General features: G+C 44.1%; 1 long non-coding RNA gene across 1 annotated transcript in view; it reads right to left on the reverse strand.

Annotated features, from left to right (window-relative positions):
- Positions 1 to 453: 453 nt before the first annotated feature.
- The window catches only part of LOC128352017 (uncharacterized), a 40,456-nt gene continuing 19,813 nt past the window's right edge, over positions 454 to 21,096 (reverse strand). The window contains exons 2-4 of the long non-coding RNA XR_008320173.1: positions 3,468 to 3,549; positions 3,168 to 3,372; positions 454 to 749 (exon numbers count right to left, since the gene is read on the reverse strand). This is a non-coding gene — a long non-coding RNA (uncharacterized LOC128352017). The remainder of the gene's footprint in view (positions 750 to 3,167; positions 3,373 to 3,467; positions 3,550 to 21,096) is intronic.

Consider the following 21,096-nt stretch of genomic DNA (forward strand, 5'->3'; position numbering starts at 1 on the left):
CTGTGGGCTCAGTCTGGCAAGATCGGGGATAGCTCCTAGCACATATTCAAAATGCCTAGGCTTGGATTTGCATTGTGGCGTATGCAGATCAGCCACCACAGGGAATCACAGCTGAGGGTAGCCCTTATTTTCAATGATCCCCGACAAGCTAGTTGACCTTAATAGGCTAAAAAAAAAAAAAAGCATATGTGCCAAGTGGTGACCAGACTGCCAGAGTGAGTGCTTTCACTCCTGCTGTCCTCCAGTCACCACAACCTGAAAATATGTTGGTGTGGTACCCTTTCCTGAGGCTTGCATAGATATCACAATGGGGCTGGATGATGACAGCTCTCCAGCCCACATATGTGTCTCGATGGCCTTTCACTCCCATGACAGTCTGGAGTGCGGTCTGGTCTGGAGCATTACCCATCTTCATCAAACAGGACTGAATAATGCTCCAGATGGATGGTTCTTCTCATGCGTAATGCCATAGAATGTGTGCTTGCTCCAAAAGGGAAGAGGCTCCTTCCCTACTAATTTGTACAAAAAATAGAGCAGATCCACTCATGAATTCCAGGGCTTGCCTTTCAACCCAGACCCTGGGTAGCACTCCCCTGACGTGTTTTCTTCATTGGGAAACAACTGGGTTGTCTGGTTCATGGTGCCGCCAGGACTTAACATGCTTGTAGAAATACTTCTTCATCGCTTTATACTTGATTGGTGTAGAGCTCTCCACAAAGTGCCCATCTTGTCACCCCATCCTTTTTTCCCTGCAAATTGACAAAGGAGGAGAAGATGGGACACAGTGGAGAGTGGGCATCCCCCAATGCAGCTTTCCCCTTTTGAAATTCTGTAGGGCTTGGAATGTGGCAATGCAACAATTGCCGGGCTACAGCTGGAGGAGTGAAGAAACAGCAGGGGTGTGTGTGTGTCAGGGTAAGTGCTCGGAAAGGTGGCCAGCAAGAAGTGCAGCAGGCACCAAGGATCACTTGGTGATCCAAGCTGGCACGTTTCTGGGCTGGTCTGAGCCACCTTCTCTATAGTTTCAGGATGAGCTGCAGCATGAAACCCTGGTTACAACAGTGGCAGATTTCAGATAACACAATAGAGCCTCTAAACCTGAGGTATGAGCAGTGAAACTCATTGCAAAATGAAGGTACAGTTCACATTTGTGGGAGTGAAACCTCGGGCCACTTTTGTGAGAAAAAATGTGTCATGCATTTGGATGATGGTGAAATCAAACCTTTGGCTCGTTTGCCTCCAGTTTGGCATTATGGGCGAAGGCAGCCGTAAGATAGATACCACCAATAAAGGGATGCTGTTCTAGGACTGTATAAGAAAAGTTGTTTTCCCCCTGCTAAATATAAGATAATCACACTTTAAAGATACCTCTTCGCTTAGGTAGCAGGGGTGCTAGAATGTTTTTTCCTCCCATTAGCTATAGAACAAAGTGCAGGTCACAAGCAATCCACAGCCTGGATGCCACTGACGAATACACAGACTTCTTGTTTAGCCTCTTATTCCATTTAGTGTGTAGGATGTCCCATTACCTTTGCTCAGCTCTTTCCATATATGCAAAACGATGGGTACATGGAGCCTCCCCCCCCCCCCCGCCCGCCCGAAGTAAATAGAAATGCCCATGCACGCAGCTGACTTTAAGTAAACATCAAAGCCTTGAAACAAACACTCAGACTTGGGGTCAGTGTGCAAGATCCAGGTGTATACAGTGGCTGAATGCAAGGCCTACTTTGTTTGGTTTTACAAGTAGCTAGAAAGTAAGAATTTGGTTGCAGGGTTCTCTACTCTGGAAGTTAGTAGCAAACTAACAATGGGAAATGTGCCTGGAATTCTAAGAATGTATTTTATAGTAATCTGAGAGTCATGGTCCAGACTGGAAGGGTTCCCTATGTTATGAATGAATCAAATATGTTGCAATGGTTGCATCATATAACTCCTATTAAGGTCTGTGTTTCAAGGCAGAGAAGAAAGGAAGGAAATGCTGCACCATTGTCCTATTGTGGTTTGCTTTCTGTATAAAGGTATGTGTAGCATAAAGATACATATCTGGGATACTAATCTTCTTTCTTGCACTGTGGCACCCTTCTCACCTAGTATAACTATTTCATTGTCCAATCCCCTACAAACTCTATGTGATCCATAACCTTTGCATATGAACTTTGTATAAGGTTATGTGATCCATAACCTTTGAGCCGGGTCTCACAATCAGTGAGACCCAGCTTTGGAGAGTGAGTGGGGAGAGCGGGCTAAGCCCGCTCTCCCCGCACACGAGCAGGGCGGGATCCCTGGGTGGCCAGATCGGCTGCCCACATGACTGCTGGCTCCGTGAAGAAGCCAGCAGGGGCTGGGGGTGATCTGGGGCCGGGGGGAGCAGGGGCCCCACACCACCCATGGAAGCAAGCATGCAGGGCATGCTGGTGAGACCCCCGGAGCCGGGAGGTGACTTTTTGCCTCCCCTCTGGGGTTCTCCTCGTGAGTTGCCATGGCGTGGAGCCGCGCAGCAGCTACTTACGATTAAAAAAACCTGGGTTTGCAGAGCGTTCGCTCCACAAACCCGGTTTTAGGGGAGAGGTACTTAGTCGGGTTAACCACCTGGCAGCCACCGGGCTTGCCTGCAAGCCCAGTGGCTCCCACAATCAGGCAAAAATCGGGCTAGGCTCCCCTAGCCCAATTTTGCCTGATCATGGGAATAGCCCCTTTGTCTGTTTTAATGTAAACTGCCCTGAGACATTTTTGGAAGGGTGGTATAGAAATGAAATGAAATAAAATAAAATAAATAAGTGGTTCAAAGAATATTATAGAAACTTAAAGACAAGTAGATGTAATTTAATGTGGCATCAGCTCTTTTTGGCAAGAGCCTGTTTTACCAGGTAGGTACTACTTGCAGGGCAGAAGTGATTGTTTAAACAACGTTGTGCAGTGAATGCAGAGGGATGATTTAAATGAACACCCCTCACCTGTAGTTAGAGGGCATGCCAATATCACATCAATATATCTTTTGGTGACATCAGGATGGGTGTGTTTTCACCACATCCCAATCCCCCTCAAATTTAGAGAAGGCTGTTCATTTGAAAGGGCCCATTGTAGTTTATCTTACAATAGAGAAACAAGCTGTAGCTTCATTGACCCCATTTGCAAGTTCCACCTATTTGGTGCTTCCTAATGCTTACACATATTCCCAAACGTCAAGACACAAATACAGTATAATGTGAAACTGTGTACTAAATGCCAGCAAAGAGGCAAGGAATTCCTTCAGCTTTGTAGTTGGTAGAGTTGGTAGGGCATCTGAGGCATGGCCCAAAACAGCTTTCAAAGGCTCCTTCACAGCCACTCTGACCAGTCAGAATCAAGCTGCCTTCACCTGATGGGTCAGTGCTGAAAAGACAGAACAGTGGTTTTGGCTGGCTAGTTGAACTTTTTTTTTTTTTTTTAAGGAAAAAAAAGGAGAAAAAAAGAAACCCATATGTTACCTCAGCTGGAATTCTTTCCATTGAAATCTCTGTAGATTGTAGGATGGTGAGATGAACACATTTCCCCACTGCTTCACAGAATCTGAAATGATTGCAGTTAGTGCAAGTTATGTTTGATGTCTTTCAGGTGCAGCTTTTCTGGAGTATTTTAAAGTCAAAAGTGGTGCCAGCTGAGTGACTCACAAAAGAAACATTCAGTCTTGGGTAAAGCACAGGATGCTGAGCATTCTCCACTGGCTAAACTTTGAAATGGATTTTAAAAAACAAAAACAAAAAAACCCTTTAATGTTTCGAGTGACTGCAGCCAGTTGCCTGCTTTGGTAAGCAAAGCTTCATATTCGAGCAAAATGGATAAAATAAAACCTGGGGAGAAAAGATCTCAAACTGGGACCAATTCACTAACATCTTATTCTGAGTTCCTCACTGTATGTGTAGTTTGGCCAAAAATGGTATAATAGATTTAATGGCCCACTAACTGAAGTGAATATAAGATTACTACACTAATTTATGGGATAAAATCAGTACTATACATTATAATCCTGGAAAACCAAAATATGGCCAATCCAAACATATTCCTGTAAGTAAACCCTCTTGATTCTCATAGTGCTTCAGGTCCAAGGCCCATCTAGTCCAGCATCCTGTGTCACACAGTGGCCCACCAGTTGCCGCTGGAAGCTACAGGCAGGAGTTCTTTCCTGCTATTACTCCCCTGCAACTGGTACTCAGAGGCATCCTGCCTCTAAGGCTGGAGGTGGCCTATAGCCCTCTGACTAGTAGTCAATGATAGACCTCTCCTCCATGAAGTTATCCAAACCCCTCTTAAAGCCATCCAGGTTGTTGGCTGTCACACATCTTGTGGTAGAGAATTCCACAAGTTGATTATGCATCGTGTGAAAAAAGTACTTCCTTTTGTTGGTCCTAAATTTCCTGGCAATCAGAAGGTGAATATGTTCATTCTCATGGATTTCCACAGACAGATGCTACAGAAGTAGAACTTTGTTTTGGACTCTTTAGCAACTGAAAAAGTGGATGCACAAACAATGCAGCTGGTCAATATTTTATTTCCCCCTCCACATTCTCTACAGTTGAAGATTACCTGGCAAAAGTGCAAGCAAAAATACTGTCTGCTTATGCAATTGCGAGGGGAGTTTCATTGATTTTCACCAATGCCCCTTCCCATTTCAGTTATCAATGACATCCCATGCCATTCCAGAGGATTCTCCAACTGTCACAAATTGCTTTCTTAAGGATTGCTTTCTCAGGAAGAGGGAGGCAGAAAGATCCATACCACGATTTCTTCATATATAAATTACAGTCCAAATCATTTGATTGTTTTTATTCTTTTAAATCTTTTATGGGAATGGCAGGGTGGTAACTATTAAACAAATGACATTGACAGTTTGGAGCATTGACATGCTCCAGTTTGGAAACTATTTGCAATCAATTTAAGAAATAAGATATATCATTCAGGTTCAATGCTCAGCTGTGAATGCTGCCTTTTAAAAATCCCCACATCTGATTCGGAATGTCTCCCCCGCCATGAGCATTAAGTATATTCTGATCTTGCCCTTCATCATGTTGTTGGGAATTTCCTTTTTATTGAATTCCAGTGTGTAACTTTAGAATGTTTTAAAGAAGATTGGAAACCATTCTTATTGTATTTAACGAACTATTTTCCTAATATTGATTTTACAACAGGGTTTGAAATTTAGTAATATTAGCAGGTTGAGTAGATCAAAATTGTGTTTGTAAGGTTTAAATCTATGTTTTGAATTATTATTATAGCAAGGGTTAATTATATAGTTGGTGATTCACAAGGAGGTGTGAGCGGGAAGTCCATATTTGTTTAATGTGTTGTGAATGATTATTGTTAAAATTAATAAAAATTTAATTTTAAAAAAAATTCCAGTGTGTAACAAGAGTCTCACCCATTAATCAGGCATGGAGCCAGCCGAACGGAGGCCTGTGCCCGGCCCAGTCCCAGCTGCCCCTCTAGTGATGCCCTGTGTCCATGATGTCATGTGCATGGGGGTCTGGCTCGGGCTCCAGAGAGCCCCAATAAAGCTCTCTCCCTCCCACTCCCAGGCTTTTGAAAGCTGAGGGATAGAAAGAGAAATAAAGGATATCAGGCAGCAAGCACTGCCTGAAATGACCAGGGGCAAGCTTGCTTGGAGCTCTCCGGAGCCTGGGAGTGGGCAGGGCAGCACTCGCTCAGGGCTCTCTGGAGCTCGAGGCCATGCCCCCATGCATGTGACATCATAAGCACAGGGGTTTTCAGCGGCCTTTTCCTTGGCAGCCCAGGTTCTTTTTACCCGTTCGCACAATGGTGGCTCTGCCCCTGCCATTAATATTGATTGATTAATTATTAAATTTATATACTACCTTTCATTAAAACAATCCCAAGGCGGTTTACACAGAATTAAAAACAAAATTATAAAAATGACAATTAAGATAATAAGCTAAAAATATAAAACAAATCTGATTAAAAATTTAAAATACAAGAATAAAAATAGTGCAAAATACAAAGAAGCAGAGACAATAATATAAAAGCCTGGGTAAAAAGCCAAGATTTAACATGCTTTCTAAAAGCTGTGATGGAGACTGAGGAGTGGATAGCCACTGGGAGAGCATTCCAGAGTCTGGGGGCAGCAACAGGGAAGGCCCTGTCCCGCGTGCATGACAACCGAGCCTCCCTCATTGTCGGCACCTGGAGCAGAGGCCCCTCAGATGATCTTGTCAAGTGGGCAGCAACCCTTGGAAACAGGAGGTCCCTCTGGTATCCCAGGCCCAGACCGTTAAGGGCTTTAAAAGTCAAAACCAGCATCTTGAATTGGACCCGGAAAAGAAACTGGTAGCCAGTGCAGCTCTTTCAAAACGGCTGTGACGTGCTCCCATCAGGCAGCTCCAAATAAAACCCTAGCTGCTGCATTTTTCACCAGCTGCAGTTTCCAGATATTCTTCAAGGGCAGCCCCACGTAGAGCACGTTACAGTAATCCGTTTGTGACATGACTAAGGCATGGGTAACTGTGGTCAGATATGCCTTCTTGAGAAAGGGAGGAAGCTGACATACTAGCCAAAGCCGTGCAAAGGTACTCCTGGCCACCGCCTCCACCTCAGCTTCCAAAAGCAGAGCCAGGTCCAGTAATACCCCCAAGCTGTGTACTTGCTCCTTCAAGGGGAGTGCAACCCCATCCAGAACCAGTAAAATCTCCTCATCCCGATTGGCTCTCCTACTGACCATCATTACCTCCATCTTGCCCTTATTCAATTTCAGTTTGTTAGCCCACATCCAACCCATCACGGCCTCCAGCCCCCCATTCAGGACATCTACTACCTCCCTAGGATCAGGTGACAAGGAGATAGAGCTGAGTGCCATCCGCATATTGCTGACAACTCAGTCCAAGTCCCCAGATGACTTCTCCCAGTGGTTTCATGTAGATATTAAACAGCATGGGGGACAAGACTGAACCCTTCGGGACCCCACAGGCCAATGGCCACAGAGCCAAGCAGTAGTCCCCCAGCACCAGCTTCTGGACCCTCTCCTCAAGAAAGAACCAGAACCACTCCAGCACAGTCCCTCCGATTCCCATACTCGAGACGCGGTCCAGAGGCGGATACCATGGTCGATGATATAGAACACCGCCGAGGGGTCCAGCAGAACCAACAGGGTCACACTCCCCCTGTCTAGTTCCCAGCGCAGATCATCCACTAGAGCGACCAAGGCAGTTTCAGTCCCATATCCGGGTCGGAAGCCAGATTGAAAAGGGTCCAGATAATCCGTATCATTCAAAGCCCTCTGCACAGCTGGGACGCCACCACACACTCTATCGCCTTGCCCATGAAGGGCAGGTTAGAGACCAGTATATAGTTGTCTGGGTTGGAGGGATCAAGGGGAGGCTTTTTAAATAATGGTCTTACCCCCGCCTCCTTGAGGCATGATGGCATCCTGCCCTCCCTTAATGAAGCATTAATAATCACCTCCAACCATCTACCTGTACCGTCCCTGGCAGCTTTTGTTAGCCATTAAGGGCAAGGGTCAAAAGCACACGATGTCGCCCGCACACTGCCCATGATCTTGTCCACATCCTCAGGCTGCACCAACTGAAAAGAGTCCAATACAGCAGGACCAGATGGTACCAAAGGCACATCTGTCAGAACTGCCAAAACTCTGGAGTCCAAATCAGCACCGATGCGAGTGACTTTATCTGCAAAGTGACACGCAAACTGATCAGCAGGCTGTAGATGATATTGTCCATTAAGGGCAAAGAAAAGAAGGAACTAGAAACAGTGGTGCCAGTGAACAGGAAAATAAAATGTGGAGAAACATTTGATGCTACAATCCATGCCTGTTTTTATCAGATAGGCACATATATGTTATTAGCCTTAAGCTGACAAACTAGCCCATTAGACTTGCATGGTCCCACAGAGGCAGTCTAGAGAATCCTGGTGGCCCCTGAGGAAGCCAAGTGTGTGGAAAGTTCTGCCAAAGGACATGGGCTTCTTGCCTGGAACATCTCAGGGACAGTTTTCCTGTACAACTTTTCCACAATCCATACAGCTGTAAAACTCTTCAGGTCGAAGAAATGCACACCTAGATTATGTTTCACAAGTAGCACACAGGTGTGCCTTGGCCATCATGTCCTACTATTATACCAAGGGAGGGCAATATGTCCCAGCGGCTTTTAAACTATTTGAGGCAAAAGTAGCGGTGCAGCTGCTATATGGTGCTCAATTGGGCCCTTACTCCAACCTTACCCGGATAGAGACAATACAATCTAAGTTTCTAAGATCAATGATACAAACCACAAAATGCGTCTCCAATACAGCATTAACACTGGAATTGGGAGTCACACGAGTGGAAACCCAAATGTGGATTACTACCCTTAACTACAGGTTGAAGGTGGTAGTCTCACCAATGGGCCTGGCCCCACTGATGCTTTAAGACATTTTTCAGGCACAGTGGAAGTCAGATGTTAAAGAAAAGCTCACTTCTTGTGGCTTTCCCCCTGAAGTGCTGCAATCCATGGGCCATAAGCAAGCAAAAAAGGCTGTTAAACAAATAATATTGGACATGGAACGGCAACAGGAGTTAAGCAAGGCCCCCAAATGACTTAAATTATGGAGACATGCCTTTAGCACCAAGCCAGCTGATTACTGTCAAGACCTAATCCTTTCCAAATATTGCAGAGCATTTGTGTTGGCCCACTTTGATGTGTTGCCCTCAGCAGTGCTATATGGCAGATATGGTGGGACTCCCTACCCTGAACGCTACTGCCCCTATAGTACACAGGCCATAGAGGATGTGGGTCATGGTTTATTATATTGTAACTTTTACAGGGATTCACATGAATCATTAATTTTACCCTTGATTAAGGATCTGCCAGGCAGAGGAGATGAAGCGTACATTTTATTTCTTTTATCATATCATCAAGCCCACATCACCCATAACGTGGCTAAATTTCTTTTAATAGCAAGGAATATACAACAACAACAACTAATGACCACTGTAGTGGAAAGATTTATCATGCCACTGTATATTTGTAAAGCTATGCTGCTGTTATACTCTATAACAGTATACTGTACATGCATGACATTCTGTTTTTTCTTCTTGCTTCTGTACTGGTCAAAGACTGCAATAAAGTTTATATATACAGCTTTAAACCTTGCTGCCTCCCCACAAAGCCATTTTAATTGAGCAGCTTCCCAGAGAGAGAGAAAGAGCTCTTCTCAAGTAACAGCCCAAGTATCTGATTTAGTTATATCTCTCAAATTGTCTCCATATGCAAAATAACCTTGATCCAAGCATACATGGATATGGCAGTTTGAGCTGCTCAAATATAGCCTCAGTTAGGTACTCCAAATGCCACACATCAGATGTTCAGCAAAGAGATATCATAGGAGTAGGACTAAATATAAAGTCACAGAAGAACAGAACTAAATACAAAGCCACCTAGCCTGCTGATTGGAGGTACAGTATTTATTTCTAGTATCTAACAAGGGATATGTGTACACAATGGCCCTACCTGGTGGACTGGAGAGGGGCATTGTGACTGTAGCAGCTGCAGATACATACAGTTTCCCATTCAGCTGGCCCTTAAGTGGATCAGGGAGGATGTTTCTAGGAGCGACATGGCATTTTTTGTTCCATTCTCAGACTGAGGTGGAGCCTCTCTCTGCAAAAGAAAGGTGGCTACCAACAGACAAAAGAAGCTTGTGCATTTCAATTTCAGTGCTAGTACTGACTGTGAGAAAGTGAGGACAAGTAATAAAACTAACCTTTCTTGTTGGAAACTTGTAATAATGCAGAATTCCAGTTAAGACTGAAATTTACACAAAAAAGAATTGAATTATTTTTGTCGAAATGTATTCACTTTTTAACTCAAACTTAAGTAGATTCTTTAACATTATTAACATAATTTAACATAGTGAGGGTATTCTCATGATCCATGGAAAGCGGGCTAAGGGAGCTTAGCCCACTTTCCACAGATCGTGGGAACCACCGGGCTCACAGGCAAGCCTTATTTCCCCAAAGCGGGTAAACCGCTTAAATACCCCTCCCCTTAAACGGGGTTAGCAGAGTGAGCAATCCGCTAACCCCATGTTTTTATCGTGTATTGCCATGGTGTGGCTCCACGCCATGGCAACACATGAGGAGACCCCCAGCCGGGAGGCTGCAAGCAGCCTCCTGGACTCCGGGGTCTCTCTAGCATGCCCCATGCACTCACACGGGGCATCCTGGAACTTCCGGGGGCTGCATGGCCCCCGATCCCCACAGCCCCTGCTGGCTCCGTGATGGAGCCAGCAGTTGGGTGGGTGGCCGATTTGGCCGCCCAGGGCTGCAATAGTGATTGTCTGCAATAGTGATTGTCTGGGCTAAGCCCGCTCTCCCCACAAACCCCTTTCCGGCGAGTCTCACTGAACTGCTAGCAAATCTGGGTCACATGATTATATTATCAGATGTCCCTTTGAATGTCAAGGATTGCAAATCTGTTTGAACAAATATCCCTTTCTGGGCTGGACCAGGTTGAAACCACTGAACACGTTTTACTGTTTTGCTTGTTTTATAAGGATATTCGTGAACTTTTTATCACACCTCTATTATGTAAATTTCCAGGTCGACAGGATCAATATTATCGCTCTTTGTTGCTCTCTGATGCGGAGTCTGCTGTTACATCTAGAGTTGCTAGATACTGTGCTGCTGCCATTAATACTCATCGGCGGATGATTAATAAGGAATTTTATTGTTTTAATTTAATTTATAATATCTATTTTATTGTTATTGGTACATTGTATCTTAACTAATTTTAAATTTTTATTTGCTGATTTCTGGTTCTGGTCAGTGACTGTAACAATAAAGACTGACTGACTGACTGATATCCCTTTCCAATTTAAAGACACATGTTAAGTATTGAGGAGTCATACAATTGCTTTTTGACATGCATTGATGCATTTGTTCACCCAGGTTTTTAATTAAATATTGTTTTAATTGTATTTTAATAGTTTTAACTTTTAAAATTTTAATTGTTGAAATGCGGCAGTCTTTTTATTGGTTGTTTTTATTGTTTTGTAAACTGCCCAGAGAACTTGTGCTTTGGGCGGTATAAAAAATGTTAAAATAAATAAATAAATAAATAAATAAATAATTGTTCCTTGAGAAACAAGCAACACAAATCAAGTCATCTACTACCACTAATGCAATGTGAAGTTCATTACCATAACAGCAATAATAAAAATTCAATAGCTATTAATAACAATGCCATATGCACTTAAATGATGGTTGTATTGTAATTTAGCATTAACCAATTTATCATTACAATATCATTACAATAGAGTGCTATTATCTAATTTACATTTGTTCAAGCAGAAATTCAAAATCTGTATTATCATGCATTGTCTTGTTAAACTATCATGTGCTCTCACTTTACATTATCCCTTTCTATTTCATTTCCCAATAGAAGTATAAATATTAAATTTCTGAAGTTTGTAGCTGAGATCCAAAGGCACAATATGCATGCAATTGCAATGCCATCTGAACTTCTGTGTAAGAGACTTAGGGATTTTGCCATCATTTTCCTTCAGAAACTTGTAGTCCCAAATAATCAAACCCATTGCTACTACATGTATAGTTGAGCTACATGGGCATCCAAGAGAAGAGTTTTAAGGTGCATGATACAGTTCTACTGCTGAAGCTAAATATGCATGCTAGCCCCTATGTGAGAATTTTATTTAAACAAATTAAGTGCATTTCTCTGGCTTGGCCACAACCTCAGATGTAGGGCTGCCAACTGTACCTAATTATGCAGCATGTCTCTTATTTCAGGGATGAAATGTTTTTCCCTATAGGGACAGCATTTGTCCCTCATTTATTCAGTAGCATATAATTCAATTACATATATGTCACTGATACTCAGGCTCTTGATTACCACTGAATACACCTCCCAGAACCCCCCACCCACCCACAGCTAGCCCCCACAAACTTGTGTCCCTCATTCTGGAACGTGTGTCCCTCATACTGGAATTTGTGTATCTCATTCTGGCAATAAAATGTTGGCAACTCTACTCAGATGAGATACTTTGATCCAGAAGATAAGGTCTTCTTACATTTTAGTCTGATCACTCCCAAGAAAATGATCAGACTCTTACAGTTCCACTGCAAAAGGTTTCAAGTCACCACAGATCAATGAAAGGATGCAACAGAAACAAGGTAATTCAGCCGGTTGAAGTGCTCAGACTATATGTAAGGAAGGACCCTGTAAAACCTAATGCATTTATTTTTATACACCTTCTATGGTCTTAGCTGTTTACTTCCTTCTCATGGACTTCTCTCCTAGGCACAAGCATTTTACATGACCAGCCTTCAAGAATTCCCCAGATTTTGTTATGTTCCACTATGTCAACCTGAAGGATGTCTTCAGAAAACACGCCCACCCCTGCCCTACAATATCCCTGAATCCATGTTAAAATCCCCCTAGTGTTTAGCTATTAGCCACTAGCTGTTTGCTTTACTTATGAAATTTCCAGCACAGACAGCTTCTGACTCAGAAATTTCTGTAAGATCACATTTAAAGAGAGAGGTCTACATTTCTATTCAAGCCAATGCAAAGGTTTGGTCAAGCCAAAGCTTGACTTATCAATAGCTATTGCTAATATGCATCTAATAACAGAAATTGCACAATAAAATCTCCAACACCTGTAAGCTGACTCAAAAGAAAAGCATTTGGAAACACTCTGAACTCCTCAGAAGTTTAAAGGTATGTGTGAAAATTAAACCTCTCCAGAGCCTTACCCCATCCTATTTTTCTGTCCCAATTTCTAGTCATATTCCTGCCTGTGACCTTTTTTCTTTTAATTCTACTACTCTCAGTGATGCTAAGGTGTCCTATTATCTTAAAGGACTTGCCTCATTCTGAGCCAGTTCACATGAGCAGCCCTACCCAGGCTTGCATAGTCCTACCCGGAAGGGGTGCTTGTGTGGAACACCAGAATCATGCCTAATCCCAACGTTGCCCTTTCAGGTAGCCTGAGACTTTTACTCAGGATTTTACTGAGTTAGAAGGCTGCCCTTCCACCTTGGTCCCTGGTCAGGTGGCTCCTCGAGCTGCCTGCAGCCCGAGCAGCCACAGAGTCAGGCAGCTAGAGTGACCAGCAGCAGGGAAACCCCCAAATCCACTGTGCTCCTTGTGTGGTGCATTGTGGGATGCAAGAGGCCAAAGCCTGCCTGCTTGTCCCCCCCCCCCGCCCCGCTTCTGGAGTCGTCACGCATCAGTCATGTGGTGTGCAGCACTGGAAAGCCCGAGAGTGGCACTCTCTGAGGTGCTTCACACGAGCAGTGTGAAAGGCCAGAATGGGTTTAGCAGGCAGAGCAGTCTTTATGGAGCCAGTTGGGGCCCCCCGTCACAGCACGCCCCGGAAGTCTCAGCATGCGAGTGCATGGGGCATTCTGGGGAGCCCCTTGATGGCGGGGGGCTTGTTGGAGCCTCCTGGTTGGGGGGTACATGAGCCTCCTGTTTGGGGGATACATGAGTACATGAGTCGCTGTGTCCTGGAGCCACGCTGCAGTGACACAAGACCAAAAAACTGGGGTTAGCGGAGTGCTAACCTAATTTTTTTTTGGTGGGGGAGGGATTCAGCTGGCTTGCTGCCATGAGACACATGGCTCCCATTGCTGCACATGAGCAGCTGAAAACGGACTGGGCTCCCTTAGCCCGGTTTCAGCAGCTTACGAGAATAGGCTCAGTTTGTGTGGGGGAAGGCAGGCATGGAGGGAGGCCAGTGGTAGCCTGAGGCCTGACCGCTACTGCGGCCCTGCTAGCCTCATCCCCTGAGTCAGTGTCAGACACAGGGAGCAGTTAGCCATGCCCCCTGCATCTGATGTCAGTCGCAGTGGCATGGTTTAGCTCTCACATGGTGCTGTGTGGCCCCATTTGCAAGCTAAATCCAGCCAGTGCCGCATTTGCAGCATGGCCAGGAGTGGCTCTCCCTGTTTTTAGAAGTCAGGGAGAACCACTCTGACCATGCTGCAAACATAGCTCTGGCCAATTTAACTCCTAAATGGGGTTGCGCACCCCCGTTGGGGTTCTAAACCATGCCCCGTGTCTGATGTCAGACGGAGGGGGCGTGTCAGGTACGCAAGGTGCAGCCCCTGAGGGGCGGCAGCTCAGGTTCTTTGAACCCATTCGCTTAATGGTAGCTCCGCCCCGAAGGCAGGACTACCCCCGCCATCCCCAGGCCAGGTAAGCTTTGGCAGTGTGTACAGTACAACCTTTCTGTTTTACTTGCCTGTGTTGGACATCTATTTGATGCCCATGAATCTCTTCAAATATTTGTAATCATATTTCCTTTTGAGTTGCAAAGAAAGTTAAAATGGAGTAAAAGTTATAAGAAGCCAAGGCAAGTAACAATAGGTACAAAGATATTGAACATTAGATTTCTTTTTATTGTGTTTCAAGGCTGCCTTATCAATCAAAATGCTTTTAGGAAAGGTTGATGTCAAATTCATGTAAAACAACTTTTGACAGGTACATTTTTCATACATTAATGTGACATCCTATTCATGTGCAGTCAGGTTTGCCAGGTCATTATTGGCAAAGTCTATTATCTATGTCTTTGTATTCTACATTTAATCTATCCATGAACAACTGGATCATCAGGAAGTTATACGAGAATGGTAATTAATTCTGACACTTGTGCTTCTGTAAGGCATCCAGGGTTCTGACTTTGCTGCCCAGTTTATTTTACTTAAAACAGCCATGAACACTTAGTTTTCAGCCAGATGTACAATGTCTCCATATATTGTTGCTTCGCCACACACTAGAGTAATGTGAGTGTGATAAAAAAATTAAGATCCTAAGGATGAATGATCTATTCTTTCGTGTTGCTTGGTTCAGTCTGATGGGTTCTTGGTTCAGTTTCTTTGCCTGAATGTTGTGCTAAAAACCGCAAAGGGAAATATGAGTTGGTTTGATGTTCTTGCAACTGATACTGTGGGGCTGCACATTGTATGACTGGCAATTAGGGTTGTGCGCTTTGTTTTGTTTTCTGTTTTGCTTTTGGCCCGAATCTGAAACACCCCCGTTTTGTTCTTTGTTCGAAATCAGCCAATCCGAAACACCCCAGTTTTGTTCTTTGTTCGAAATTGCAAAATCCAAATCTGAAACGTTTTGGATTTTGAAAAATGGCCCCGGGGGAAAACTAGTATGTGGGGGTGGTAGTGCCCAATGGGTGGAAACTACCACCCAAATTTCAGAGGAATTGGGCAAAGGGCTGATTTTGGGTGAATTTTTGAAGTATAGGATTTTTCCCATAGGGAAGAATGGAGGTTTCAGCAAAAGTATAGCTTCATGTTGGGGAGAAAGGGGTGGCCCAGAGCAGAGTAGGGTGGGTGGTAGTGCCCAGTGGGGGCAAGGAAGCTGCCAGAATTATTTCAAAGGAATTGGGCAGAAGGCTGATTTTTAAAGATGTAATGGAGTTTGTGCGTCTGTAAAGTTCTTCTCCATAGGGAATGATGGACCTCCATAATTCCTGCCCCATAACTACACTTGGGGGGGGCACCAGGGTGGCCCAGAGCGAGTGGTGGTGGTGTAGAGCACATAGGGTGCCAACCACCCCCATGGGTTGCTAACCTATGGGGCACTGCGTTCTGTTGTTTCTGAGATGTGTAGATTCAGATTCTCTGGTAGCATATGAGAGTGGATTCATGGTTTATCATTGAAAATTTCATATGCTACCAGAGAATCTATACTCAGAACACCTCAGAAACAACAGAACCCAGCACCCCATGGGTTAGCAACCCATGGGGGTGGTTGGCACCCTGTGTGCACTACACCACCACTCGCTCCCGGCTACCCCAGTGCCCCCTAGGTGGAGTTATGGGTCTTCTGAAACCTCCATTATTCCCTGGGGGGGACCTTAAAGAAGCGTAAAGTTCAACAATTCCTAAGAAATCAGCCCTTTGCCCTGTTCCTTTGGAATAGGGCAAGTGGCAGGCACCCCTTGGGGCACTGCCACCCAACCCACTGTTTTGCCCCTCAGGCCCCCTTTCTGCCCCGAATCTGCCCCAAAGACATGTCAACTTCAGAAATGCTTTAAAAATCAGCCCTTTTCCCAATTCCTTTGGAATCTGGGTGGCAGCAGGCACCCATTGGGGCACTACTACCTGAACCACTCTTCTGCCCCCAAAGCCCCCTTTCTGCCACATATCCACCCCAAATAACATCAATATCACACATCAACAACAGCAGAGCTTTGGAAAAAATCAGGCAGATTTCCAAATGTGATGCACATGCACATCCCCCCCTCCAGAAATGCAATTGATCTACACACAACAGTGTGAAACAACAACAGTAAAATGCACACTGCCCCACTGGGCAATGAGGGTAAATGCACACTGCCCCACTAGCCAATGAGGGTAAAATTTACCCTTAAATTTGCTCAAAAGGGATAAGGAGGCAATTGCCAGCAGATCAGCCCATGCTTTTGCTGGCCAATCTGCAAGCTGGAAGGGCTGGAAATTCAAACAGATGTCAAAACTCAAAATGGAGATTGAAGGAGAAAGACATTTTGCAATTGCAAAATGGAGTTCCGAAACAGCCGAAACAACAAAACATTTTGTATCCGAAACAGGGACGTTTTGTTTTGGTTACAAAATTTTCTGTTTTGAGCATTGGGTGTTTTGTTTTGGCTACAAAACAGCCGAAACGGCCTGTTTTGTTCACAAAACGTTTTGTATCCGAAACGAAACGCACATCCATACTGGCAATGGCCACTGTTCCATACTTTTTAATGGAACCTGTTGTTCACACTGAGCCTTGTTGTGACATAGTCCTGAAGGTACAACCCAAGCTGAAAGAAGCATTTCATAAATGCTGTGGTTTCACATGTTTAAAATTATTCTGTTGGACAAAGGTTAGATAAAACTTTAAAATTCTGTTTATAATGGGAAATATGCACAATTCCATTAAACGCATCCTCGTTAGTAAGTAATGCAACTGGAAGACACGTAAAGCATCCTGTAAAGCCAGGAGGCTCTTCACACGATTCGTGTGAAGAGCCTCTAGGGGGGTTGCGGGGAGAGCGGGCTTAGCCTGCACTCCCCGCAGATGACCAGCCAGTCTGCTCTAGCGGCCGCAGCAGCCACCCACAAAACTGCCGGCTCCGTCACTGAGCCAGCCAGGGCTGGGGAGTTCGGGGGTCATGTGCCTCCCTGAAGCTCCAGTATGCCCTGCGCAAGCGTGCAGGGCATGCTGGAAAGAGGCCCTAGCCCAGAGGCTACTTTTAAGACTCCCTGCTCAGGGTCTACTCGTGAGTACTCACGGCGTAGAGCTGTGCCGTGGCTGCTCATGATTTTAAAACCCTGTTTAAGAGGAGGGGTAGTTTGGCGGGTTAACTGGTGGCTCCCACGATCAGGCGAAATCGGGCTAGGCTCTCCTAGCCCGATTTCGCCCGATCGTGGGAATAGCCCCCAGGATTGGTTATATGCATTGGAACAGAATAATATGAAAGATCAGGGATAACCACACTATAATCATAGGTTATACATACATACATACATACATACATACATACATACATACATGGATATATAAATGAATATTTTAATAATAATAATAAATTTATCTATATAAATACCTGAGAATCATTGACAAAGTCTTTTTCTTTAAAAAGAACATGAGATGAAAGATTATGAATGTGTAAGACAACAATAAATATACTGAAAATATTGATAATATGAAAGCCTACAACAATTAGTAGGCCACAATTTTCCTAATAATACGTTGTTTCACAGTTGTCCTTGGTGTCCAGAAATGTGCTCAAACTAAGGCATTTATTCTTATATAATTCCTAGTCAAGTTGTAGAACACAAAAAAGTCCTCAAAAATATGTTGACTGAGTCATTGATTCTTGTGGTTCCTGGTCTATTCAGATATGTTTTGACCTATGGTCTTCCTCAGTGACTGTTTTCATATAATGCTTTCATGAGGACAATGCATCTCTAATCTCCTTCTAGCCCAAAGAAGTTTGCACAATTTCTCCCAAGTCTCTCTTAGTAATCAACTTACACAGCTTTCTTCTAGGGGTGTGTGAGTTGGCTCAGAATCGACCTGGCTTGAGGCTGAGCTGGCTTGGCTTGATGGCATGCCCTTCAAGGTCAAGTCAAGCCGAGCCCAGGTCAAAAGCACAGACAGCTAGAGAGCTCGATGGGTAGACTTGTAAAGGGCTAAATGCGGAGGGGGTGTGTGTTGTGGATTTCTTTGTCTTTCTTGCTATTCTTAGACTTCCTTTTACCATTAAAAACAAGCTGCCACCGCTGGTGAGTACGGTGGCGGCAGAAGCGGTGGGGATGGTGGAGGCGGCAGCTTCTTCCACCGACCTCCCATTGGCCTCCCAAATGATAGACTGATCATGCTGCTGCCTGTTTCGGGTCTCTGCACAAGCACAGCTGCCATTACAGTGACCTATTAACGTGTCCCCCACCCACCACATTTAAACGGATAGCCGGTGCAGTGCACATCCCTACTTTCTTCTGTAAGATAAGCTCTTATTGTCAAAATTAGAAAACTATAGAGCCATTTATCAAAAAAGAGTAAACTTATCCATCAGAGATTTAAAATTCAGACTCCTTGCAAGTCCCTGAAAGGGAAAGATAAGGAGCAAAGAAGAATCCTTGAGGCCTGATTTAGAAATTGTACACATGGAAATTCCCCTTCTATGTTCACAGTGAGTCTCTGGTCATTTCATATAGGTTGTTTCATATCAATGTTGTGCTCACACTGAATATGTTTTATAGTGCAAAATTGTAGATTTTCTATATATTGAATGGGACCAGTGACCCATTCACTACTGGAAGGGTCACCATGGGAGTAGGAGACAACAACAACAAAATCCATTATTCTGTTGGACAAAGGTTAGATAAAATTTTAAAATTCTGTAAAATTTATAATGGGAAATATGCAAAACCCCATTAAAAACATCCTTGTTAGTAAGTAACAACAACAACAAAATCCACTATGAGCACATAATTCATTCAACAGGCTAATATGTTTGCATTAACATAATGAAGACATTCTCACGTGCACCCTACCCCAGGCTAGGGAAGCCCAGCCTACGTTAGGCTGTGCATGGGAACTGTCAGGATTGCGTTTGATCCTGGTGGGACTGCGCCACCTAATCCAGCTTTGAAACCCAGCTCTTAGCCAGGGTTAAGGGCTTGAGCAAGCCCTTAACTCAGGCCACAGGATCATGTGTTCGCTAGAGTTACGTTCAACCCAAGTGGACACAGATATGAGCACCTGGAGTGCCGATTTCCTGGGGGAATAGTCCAATTCATTGTGTATGTCACGTGGTGTATTGTGGGATATCCAGAGGCCAGGATGCATTGTCCTGGCATCCGGAGATCCCCACTGCACCATGCAGCACAGATTGTCTGGGAGCACAGTCCGGGCTCCCAGCAACAGTCAGGCACTTGTCTGGGGAGAAGGTGAATTGAACCAGGCTTCCTGCCACCTACCCACCATCCCACCTGCAAGGCCATGTGAATGGCCCCAACAAGTATTAAACAGGCTATGCAAAATGCATACACACTTCTGTGCACACATGCTTTGTTGTCTAAAGCCACACTTTCCATGACTTTTAGAAGCCTATATTGAACAGGAGAAAAAGGTCAGAACTGGGAATATGTCAGCACTACTGCAGAAAAATGTTATATTAATGGTGTTATATACAATGAGGAGTGACACTTGAGTCTGTGAGCCATGTCTTTGTCAGAGGACAAATGGGTATGATTATTCAAGGTCTGAGTTCCAGAGGAGCTTGGACGACTCCCTTAACTTTTCTCATTGTTATCAGTCACATTTTGCATCGTCTAGCATAATACAACTTTTTGTATTATGCCGGCGGCATCTGGCGGGCCACTGTGCAAAACAGGATGCTGGACTAGATGGGCCTTGGGCCTGGTCTAGCAGGGCTGCTCTTATGTTCTTATGTTCATTATTTGAATTTTTGAATTTCACAAATTTACTTTTGGAACTGCATATTTGGTGTCTGGTTGCATTTTGTTTAAAAACTACAACAACTTTTTTGTTCCCTGACTGCTGCATCTTCTCCATTTTCCTGTTTCTTTGGTCTCTAAGCCTCATTTTCCTACAATACAATATGTTTGGCTGCCACAGTCCTCAACATTTTGTTTACAAGCATCCATGGCATCATCATATAAGATACAATGTTATATCTACAATATCACATTGATCTCCATACTGAATTTGATTAAATTGCAATGAGAACCGATGAATCTTAGCACAGAGGGGATGATAATAACAGAAATCAGAAGAATGCAAGAACAACAACAATTGAACTATGCAAATATGTCTGCAGCTAAAAATCACTGCAAACAGGAGACCCTTGTATGTATGTATGTATGTATGACATTTTTATATCGCACCATCCAAAGCTTCTGGGCTGTGCACAACAACAACAAAAACCCTCAATCAATCATTTAAAACAAAAACAAATTTAAAAGCAGTTTACCATTAATACAACTGGAAACATTTAAAAGCAGTTTTAAAATCTTGGAAAGCAAGGCCAAACGTTGGTTTTAAGGGCTTGCTTGAAGGCCAACCATGATTCCAAACCACAAATTTCTGCCAGGAGTACATTCCATAGCCCAGGAGCAGCTAAAGAGGCCTCCCGGTTCCAAGTCGCCACCAGATCTACCAATGATAACTGGAGACAGACTTCCTCAGATGACCTCAACATGCAGTGGGGATCATACAGAAGAAGGCACTCTCTAAGGTAACCTGGAAGTAAGCCATTCAGGGCTTTGAAGGTAATAACCAGCACTTTGGATTTTGCCTGGAAACATATTGTTAGCCAGCGTAACTGTTTAAGTACAGGCATTATATGGTCTTTCTGGGTTATCCCCAAGACCAGTCTGGCTGCCCTATTTTGGACTAACTGAAGTTTCTAAACAATGTACAAAGGCATCCTCATATAGAGCACATTACAATAGTCCAGCCTGGAGATTACCTGCTGATGCATCACTGTTTTGAGATCATTCTTTTCAAAGAATGGACACAGACGTCAAATCAGCTGAAGCTGATGGGTGGTGCCCCTAGCCATAGCCTCTACCTGAGA

This window comes from Hemicordylus capensis, chromosome 3 (assembly GCF_027244095.1).
Source record: "Hemicordylus capensis ecotype Gifberg chromosome 3, rHemCap1.1.pri, whole genome shotgun sequence".
NCBI classification, from domain to species: Eukaryota; Metazoa; Chordata; class Lepidosauria; order Squamata; family Cordylidae; genus Hemicordylus; species Hemicordylus capensis.